Below are 9,479 nucleotides of genomic sequence, written 5' to 3' on the forward strand. Positions count from 1 at the left end.
CTGTGTATGGTACACGGGGATAATTCATGATCCCATGAATATCTAATATTAATCCAACATTCTCCTTTTCTTTTTTCCCATTTTTTTCATTTATGAGTGCAACTGTATTGAATTTCTATATTATTTTTTTTCTTTTTTAAACACATTTTTATTATTGTTTCTGAAGCATACCCAAATAGACAATACAATAATAAAGACAACAAATAACAGTAACAGGAGTACAAAAGTACAGATTATAGCCACAATCCAGATTCAAGTTTTAGCAAACATGAGTTAACTGGTAAGACAATATAAATGAGGCTACACAATAAAATAAATAAAGATCAAAAAACTATGTAAAATGCAAGAGAGTGCCACGAGAACCTTAAAGAAATCCCTCTAAGGGATAGGGGGGTCATTATCTATTAGTCTCATTAAATACCACAAGATAGAAGAAAAACATTGGGTAAGCAATAGTCACTTTTGTGTAGGAAGTACTAATAAAAATAAGATTGAGCGCTATGATAAAATAATAAAAACATAACGATCACATAATTTGATATTTAAAGTCTATTTAGACTAATTTGAGGAATGATGTAAGGCAGCAAAGTCCTGCTGGTAATCCGCAACTATCAATAGTCCGTGATGTCAGCCCCTTATCTAACTGTCCCCATACTATCTGGTGTTGGATCTCTTACATCCAATTTGTCGAAATATGTTGACTTCTTCTTACAGCCATTAGTATCACAACAAAAGAGTTATTTAAAGGATACTATGCATATTCTTCAAATCCTTGAGAGAACAGAATGGAAAGTCATATACACTCTGTACAAGTGACATTAAGTCACTATATACAGTTATAAACCATCAAAAGGGATGTGATGCAACTCGCCATTACCTTTCTTCAATGACTACAGTTTCAAATAGCCAAATAAATTTTATTATGGATTCTATAGATTTCATCTTGAGAAAAAATTATTTTTGGTACGAGGGAGACTTCTTTCTGCAAATTAAAGGAACGGCCATGGGAACATCTTGTGCCCCCTGCTATGCTAATTTATTCGTGGCATGGTGGGAAGATAACTTTATTTGGAAAGATAATCCATTTCTATCAAATATTATTGTATGGCAAAGATACATAGATGACCTTTTTTTCATATGGAACAGTACAGATGAGGAATTACTACACTTTCTGGCATATATGAATGACAACAAACTAAATCTGGAATTTATTTCAAATCAAAGTAAAGAAATGGTGACTATTTTTAGATCTGGAAATCTTTATAAAAGATAACCAGATACATACACAGAATCATATAAAAGATGTAAGCAGGAACAATATCTTGCCAGCTCATAGTAATCACCATAAGAAATGGATAAAGAATATTCCAGGAGGTCAGCTCAGACGGATTAAAAGAAATTGTACTGAGGAAACAACTTTTCGTAGTCAAGCGAAAGAGATGAAATCCAATTTTATGAAGGGCTATAAAGAAGAGTTATTCTAAAATGAAATCGATCAGGTTTCTCAATTAGAAAGAAAAGAACTTATTCAAAACAAAACAAAAGGAGAAGAAGATCCTAGGGCAGTTGCATTTATCACACAATTTAATGGAAACTATAAAAAAATAGAAGAGATTTTGGAAAAATATTGGAATGTATTATTACTGGATGAAGAAGTTAAAAAAGTTTTACCGGTAAAACCGTGTATAATTTATAAAAAGGCAAAAAATCTAAAACAACAATTGACGAAAAGTTTCCTTCCAATAAAAAGTGTTGATGAAAATGTGAGTAAAGCATCAAAAGGGTTTCATTTTTGTAAAAAATGCATGGGCTGTAGAAATCAAATAGCGAATACTTCTAAAATTCTCTTCAAGAAAAACTGGAAAAAGTTATAAAATAAGAGTTTATATCCTGTGAGACCGAAGGGGTAATATATTTGTTAGAATGCCCATGCGGAATTCAATACATGGGGCAAACAAAAAGAAAAGTAAAAATAAGAGTAGCGGAACACATATACAACATAAAAAGAGGTCTTACTACGCATAGTCTCTCAGCCCATTTTGTGAGTCATCATAATAAGAACCCAAAAGGTCTGAAATTCCTGGGAATTCAAAAAATCAATCCAAATTGGAGAGAAGACTTGGTGAATTTACTCAAAAGAAATGAAACAAAATGGATTTTTTTATTACAAACATTAGAACCACATGGTCTCAATATAGAAATTGAATTAAAGGCTTTTTTATAATAATTTTATATAGTTTTTATTACATATATTTTATAGGTACATACATACATTTAACAGGTATAACAATCACTAAAAAACAATATGGAGTATATGGGAACATGTGCTTGACGCCAAAATGCCCATCCACTTCCGGTATAGAATATCCGTTTTTTTAATCTGTTTTCAATAAAGTTTAACTATAAAGAGAATTGAACAATCCCATCCTTGAGAAAGGACCAACAGGTCTGAAACGCGTAGGTGATTGAAAGAGGACAGCAGCAATACCCTACCGCCAAGTCCGAGTGAGCCACCCGGCGTCTGATGTCACTACCCAGCGCTGCGAGAGCCGGGCTGAGAAGAGGAATCCCCCGGAGTAAGCGGTAATCCAGCGGCTTACTCCGGCGATTGAAGGTCCCATCTAGCGCCGCAGCCGCCACGCGCTGTTGGAGCCTCACGGGAAAGGAGAAGTCCCTGGAGGGAGAAGGAATCCATCACTGGTTGTAAGGTACGGACAGTTAGATAAGGGGCTGGCATCACGGACTATTGATAGTTGCGGATTACCAGCAGGACTTTGCTGCCTTACATCATTCCTCAAATTAGTCTAAATAGACTATAAACATCAAATTATGTGATTGTTATGTCTTTATTATTTTATCATAGCGCTCAATCTTAATTTTATTAGTGATTCTTTTATTTCTAATTGAGCTGCTGACATTACAAGCGCAAAGCACATCCCCCAATTCTTTTGTGTAGGAAGTGTAGATACAGAGCTCTCCCAAACTTCAAAAAAATAAGCAACTCTGGACTCCTTGACCAAAGAGACTTCCAGCCAATCCATCCTGAATAAATAGAACAAATTTTCCTTAAAGAGGGAAACGGGGTACCTGTAGTATGGAATTTTTTTGCAGCAGTGCTCAGGGCTCATAAGAGTTTGCAACAACCCCCTGATATTCTTTGACCTCGTGGTGGTATTCCCATTAAAGCCCAGGCTGAATTAAAAGGCAGGAAATTAACTAAGTGATCCAAAGCAAATCTTCGGAGCCAAAACCAAAAGGCTCTAACCATAGGGCACGACCACAATGATATAAATCAGCATTATCATCCTGACAGCAAAGACATTTATGAGAGGGAGAGGTGCCCTTTAATAAATCACGATGTGGACAAATATATGTTCTATGATATACATTTAAAAACAATGGTAAGAGCTAGCAGGAATAATACAAGAGTCAAATACGTTTTTAAGCAGTACGTCCACTGTTAGATCTGGGAAGCATTGCAGCCATTGGGGTAGGCCTGTCTATAGTGTGTTATAGTCTAAGACGCCATGTAGGAAAATATAGTGATGAGAGATCGCCTTAGTTGTTGGTGTTGGAAATGACAATACTGTATCTAAAGAATTATCCCACTCTTGATCAGATAATTGCCGAATAGTCTGGGCCACATAACGCTGAGCTTGACAGTAAGCAAATGGATAAGGAGCCATAATTTGTACTTTTCAACTGCTTGATGAAATGTGATGGGCCTCCTAAGTGTCTTGTCAACTAAACAACTGATGGAGCCTATGCTCTGTGTCGACCACATAAAGAAAGGATTAGCGGCACAGCCATTTTGGAATTCTGGATTCCATACCAATGAGACAAAAAGGGACTTGTGTGTGTTTAAACTAACTTTATGGCGCAATATGTGCCATAATTTGCGGGTATTGCAAAGAAGGAGATTCTCTTAGTTCTGGAGGTATTTCCTCATGACCCTGTAAGTGAAGGAAAGAGACTAAGTTATAGTCAGACAAAAAAATCCCCTTTAAAATAGGATCAGTATAGATACAGGAGCCTTGCAACCAATCTCACAAATGCCGTAAAAGTGTGGCCTGATTATAATATGTGAGGTTAAGAAAATTAATCCCACCATTAGTTTTAGATTGTTGCAGTCGAATCAGAGCTATTCTGTGGCTTTTATGATTCCAGTTAAATTTAACAAAGACTGAATAAAATGTCTTGGTGTCTTCCAAAGTCAGCAGTAGGGGGAGAGACAAACATATATATCAATATTGGGATCATAATAATTTTTAATAGACTAGCCCTGCCCATATAGGAGAACCAGAGTCGACACCACCTATCCAGATCTTTAAGCAAAATCTCCTATATTAATTTTTAATTTGGTGTGTTTTGCGCATTCAGGGAGAGGGAGGAGTATGTACTTCAGGCCCTGAGGGATTTGTAGATTAAGAAACTGGTAAATTAGTTCCTTCCAAAAGGGTTGAAGCTTGGGGCAGCTCCACCAGATGTGCAGAAAAAAACCTTGCTAACTGCAATTCCTCAAACAGGTGTGTGAGACACCTGGATGTAACAACCCTGTAACAATTGCAAGGGTATTCACAGCATTCTCCCACTGGGAGTGACAGGGTGTGATTGAACCCTATTCTTCACCTTCTGGATCTTCAGAGTGGGCCTCTTCATAACGTTTATTTATTTTACCACACAGCAGAGAGGCAGCGTTTCCACCCATGCACAGTAAATGACACAGGAAGGAAGGGGTCAACAATATTTTTATTCCAGTTAGTATGAAATTGAGACGTCACCCTTAAATTTGTCACTTTGGCCAAAAGGTCAAAGATAGCAATTAACTCTTCCAAGATACACAGTTATAGTACCATATAACAAGATAAAACACATACAACTTAACATCTACCAAGTGACATTTATCGGTGTACATGAATATCAGTTAACCAGTTTACCATATACAGTACTCGCTAATTATTAAAGCCTATACTTTATCATTTCAGATAACAAATCTATATAACTATGTGGTTTAAATCTAGCCCAGGAATTTAACTATTAATGTGACAGCTGAGGTTGGTGCACGTAATGGATTGAAGAATAGCATACTCCAAGGGGTACTGATGCCAGTCACATGGAAATGGTACAGCAATTGGGGTGAGTGGTTAATGGTTAATAAAAGGGAGTACTCAATATCCTTGGTGAAGTCTCAATAAAACAGTAAAAGGGATTTTGTATCCTAATGGTTTCATGAAGGGATGATGGCTCTATGCTTGGCTCACTATATACAACTTCAATCGATGAGGCGAGGAATCTGTAACTGTATGGTATTTTACTCTCTTAACCTCTCTCATGGATCTTTTGAGTACCGTGTGGTTTTTTTCAGTAACCGCTGGGTATTAATTTAATTAGTATTTGCACTGGCTCAGTGTAATTTTTCATAAAGAAATAGGTTTTAAACTGCTGCAAGATTTCCCTGTCATTAAAGAACAGTACAACAATTGCTGATAAAGCTGGGGAGGGGATCCTGAATATGTCTGAAGGAATTCCTGTGTAGAAGCTCTGCAGGCGTAAGGTGATTCTCAGTCATGTTACTGACCTTCTCTCCTGCTGTTCCAGTTCAGCACTAGACAGTATTTCAGTGATCTGGGCAGTCCTAACTCAGCATCACCTTGTCTCTTGAATGGGTGTTCCCACACTCCAGGGTCAGGCAAAAAATGGGCATGGTCAATAGTAGCTTCCCCCCGACAGACATGCACTGTGTCAAATGTAATACGCTGTCAAATGTAATACCTCGCACAGCGGGGTATTACATACTTCCCCGCTGAAAATATGCGTGTCCTCAAGCAAATTGTAATATTTTGAGGGGAGTTGTTTATATAGAAGTCTCTCTGATATTTATTAACAAAGGAATATTATTTACATTTAGTATTTACGTGCACAGGAAATACTGTAACATTAATTCACAGGTTATTGCCTGTATGGTACAGATAAAACACCTTTGGGGCTTCTCTCTGACCTTCTTAGAGTTAGTTCTAATTTGCTAACTTCATTTTGTGCCTGATGCAACAGGCCCACACATAAACATTAAAAGATCCATAGGGTTATTAAGGGGAATTATGGAGGGCTTCTCCAACCTCTACCATGGGTGAGTCGGGTGCCCTCTCTGTATCTTCTTTATGTTCAACGGTATGCAGAATTGGTTGTTTGCAAGGGACCTTATCATCATCACTATCATCCACTTTGGTTTGTTTATAAGGTACTGACTCTTGAAGGGTAAGTAATTTGTCTGCCTCCTGCAGGAGCGGACACATTACTCCATGCTTAATCTCTGGGTTAACTACCATTTCCTTGACTGCAACTGGTTCTACATCTAGGTTAACACCATGTTTTCTACTGTAGCCTGCTCGATATCTGGTCCAACTGCATTGTCTAGCACCTTTACTTGATTACGTTTGACAGGACTGAAAATGCTGGGAAACTATGGTTGGTGTCTAGGTGACTTCCTCCATTGGTATGAGGTATTGTAGTGTCTCCTGTATTCCCACTGTTGGTAATATCCTCTATGGGTTGGATAACACCAATGTTGATGGCAATTAGCTGCATATCTGCTGCCTTGTACTTGAATGCCTCCAGGACCAGTCATATTAGAGGCTTTGACACCCTTCTTTCCATTTAACACATCAAATTAAACAGCCTCTCCACCTACCAGGCTTCTAAAATATTTTCTGGAATTGTTCTTCTGAATAGCACTGTAATGGACAAACACATCTTGCTTGGTATCAGTTCGGTTTATGAAGCCATAACCGAATTGCACACTGAACCACACAACTTTACCCAAAACTTTTTTTTTGCGTTGGCTGGCATAACATCGTCTGCAGGTGGTGTGCCAACAACTTTTATTTGGTTTTGTAATATTAGGCCTTGACTCACATCTGTCTTGTCTTTTTTCCAAGAGTGGACCTATTCTGTTATTCCTGGGGGCTGATCCTTGGCCTCAAGACTTCTATGTTTGAAAGAATCTGGTTGCCAACAAAAACGCTCCATGTGACCACTTTTATGGCATTGTCTACAAATAGCTCTCGCCTGAACATCAAACTGGTTGGTGGATTGTCTTCTGGTATTCTGAGGGGAGTTCCAGACAGTTCTCAACTGGTGCCTTCTTTCAGGATGCCATTCGTCCCTTTCTTGTTGTAGAGTTTGTCCTCTTTTTAGACTTTTGCAACTCCTGGCACAACTCTGTTACACCTTGAGTCAACTCAGAAAGATGGTCTTTCAAAGCCTTGATGGAATCAGCCATTGAAGTCAAATGAGCATGCTGCACAACAGCTTCCTTGGGTAGGAGTACATCTTGTTCTCCTCTGGGCACAGTATCAAAAGGGTATCTCACATCTGGATAATCCAACAGTTGGGAGGAGGAAACTCTTTGACTCCTATTTGCTCCCAGGAAACTGATAGGAGTCTCTTTGAATTCTAGGGGGTAAATTGACTAAGCTGAGAGTTTGGGCATTTTTGCCCACTCTAAAATTTACAAATGTCAAACTCAGGAGAGAGATCTCCTTTACTACGGGAAAATACTGGAGTTAGCAAACTCTCTTCAATTCACCATCGGCAAAACTCGAGAACCTTTTCACTAGTGAAGATAGGATTCTGGAATTTATCAGAGAGTTTCTAAACTCTCATGAGATGAGAAAACTCTCCTGTAAAAACATGTGAAATAAATACATCTGTTTGTGATCTGCGAGTTAGGCAAAAACATACACAGATTACTGTGATCAATGTGTTTCTCCCTGTAAATGGGAAATAGGTTAAAAGTTTTAAAAAAATGACATAGGGTCCCCCACAAAAGCTTAACCAGCCCGACTTGCCAGCCAGTCCTGGTTCTTAACATTACAGGGAAAAAAATGTGTAGGGTCCCACTGTAATTTAACAACCAGCACCAGGGACAGAGCTGTTTTTAAATATAGGGAGAAAAAAATTGACGTGAGGTTACCCCTATATTTAAAACCAGCTCCAGACCCTTTCCAGCGGGGGACTGATGCCACAGCCAGGGGTGCCCTTTCACCGAGACCCCCAGCCGCAGCATCAGCCCTGACCGCTAGTCAGCCCAGGGATCCCTGGGGAGCTGGGGACCCCCACAATAAAGGGGTCCCCCTCTCTACGGCACCCCTGGCCTAGGCTGATAGCCTGGGGCTATCCCCGACACCCTAGGGCGGTGGGTGCCGGGTTGATAGTGTTAGTGTGTAGTGTAAAATAAATGGTTAAATAGTCTTAAGTTGTGGAACTACACGTACCAGCAAGCCTCCCCCGCATGCTGGTATTTGGAGAACCACAAATACCAGCATGCGGGGCATTACGGGTCTGCTGGTACTTGTAGTTCCACAACCAAAACAATCCAAAAAAAACACGACATACACCATGAAAGTAAAATGTTATTATAACATACATGCACACTCACTATCTCACAGTCACCTAGTATCTGAAGTAATCCATAGGGTTACCTATAAAAAAATCCATACTCACCTCACCTATGCGTAGTTCACGTCCTATTCTCCAAGTAGGCACCTCGTTTCATGGCACCTGTGGAACCTCCAGAAGAGCCCATGCAGGTTGGGAAATCTTGTCTTCCGGTCACGGAGAGAGAAAGGAGGTTTAAAAACAGACTTTGCTTATACTGTGGTGAACCAGGTCATCTTCTCTGCGGCTGTCCAAAATGTCCGGGCAACAGGAAAACCTAATTGATCGAGGGGTGGTCAGATTAGGTACAGTTCTGCATAGATGTGACCCTGGTCCTGGGGAGGTCCTCTGAAGTCGTTAGGGCCTTTCTGGACTCAGGTGCTGATGGCAACTTCATTACGGCTAAGAAAGTTCAAGAGCTAGGAATTCCGATTATGCTACTTCAAACTCCTCTCAGAGTCATTAGATGGGAATAGACTTCCTACAGCGACCATCCACTCTTGGATGTCTGAGATTAAGATGCAAGTAGGGGCCCTCCATCTGCAATCGATAGCATTCTATATACTTTCATCAGCCGAGAGTCCAGTTATCCTCAGTCTTCCGTGGCTCCGCAAGCATTCTCCTGTGCTAGATTGGGAGGAACAAATTCTGTCATAGGGCTCTCGATGCCATGGTTCCTGTTTGTCATCCGTCAAACCTCCTCAGCGAGCCATTCGGAGTTCAGTCGTTTCTCCAGAAGTACAGCTTCCAGCTTCATACCGGTCCTTCCAAGACGTCTTTAGTAAGACAGCAGCCGAGACTCTTCCTGCTCATAGGGACTGGGATTGTGCTATTGACTTATTACCTGGGAAAGAGCCGCCTCATGGGAGAATCTTCCTTCTTTCACTTCCTGAGTCCCAATCAGTGTGTGAGTATATTCAGGAGAATCTGGAGCGCGGGTTCATCAGGGAATCCAAATCACCCGCGGGTGCCGGTCTATTCTTTGTCAAGAAGCAGGATGGAGGTCTGAGACCATGCATAGATTAACGGGGCTTGAATGCTAT

Source organism: Taudactylus pleione, unplaced genomic scaffold (assembly GCF_031769625.1).
Source record: "Taudactylus pleione unplaced genomic scaffold, aTauple2 ptg000113l, whole genome shotgun sequence".
Classification (NCBI taxonomy): Eukaryota; Metazoa; Chordata; class Amphibia; order Anura; family Myobatrachidae; genus Taudactylus; species Taudactylus pleione.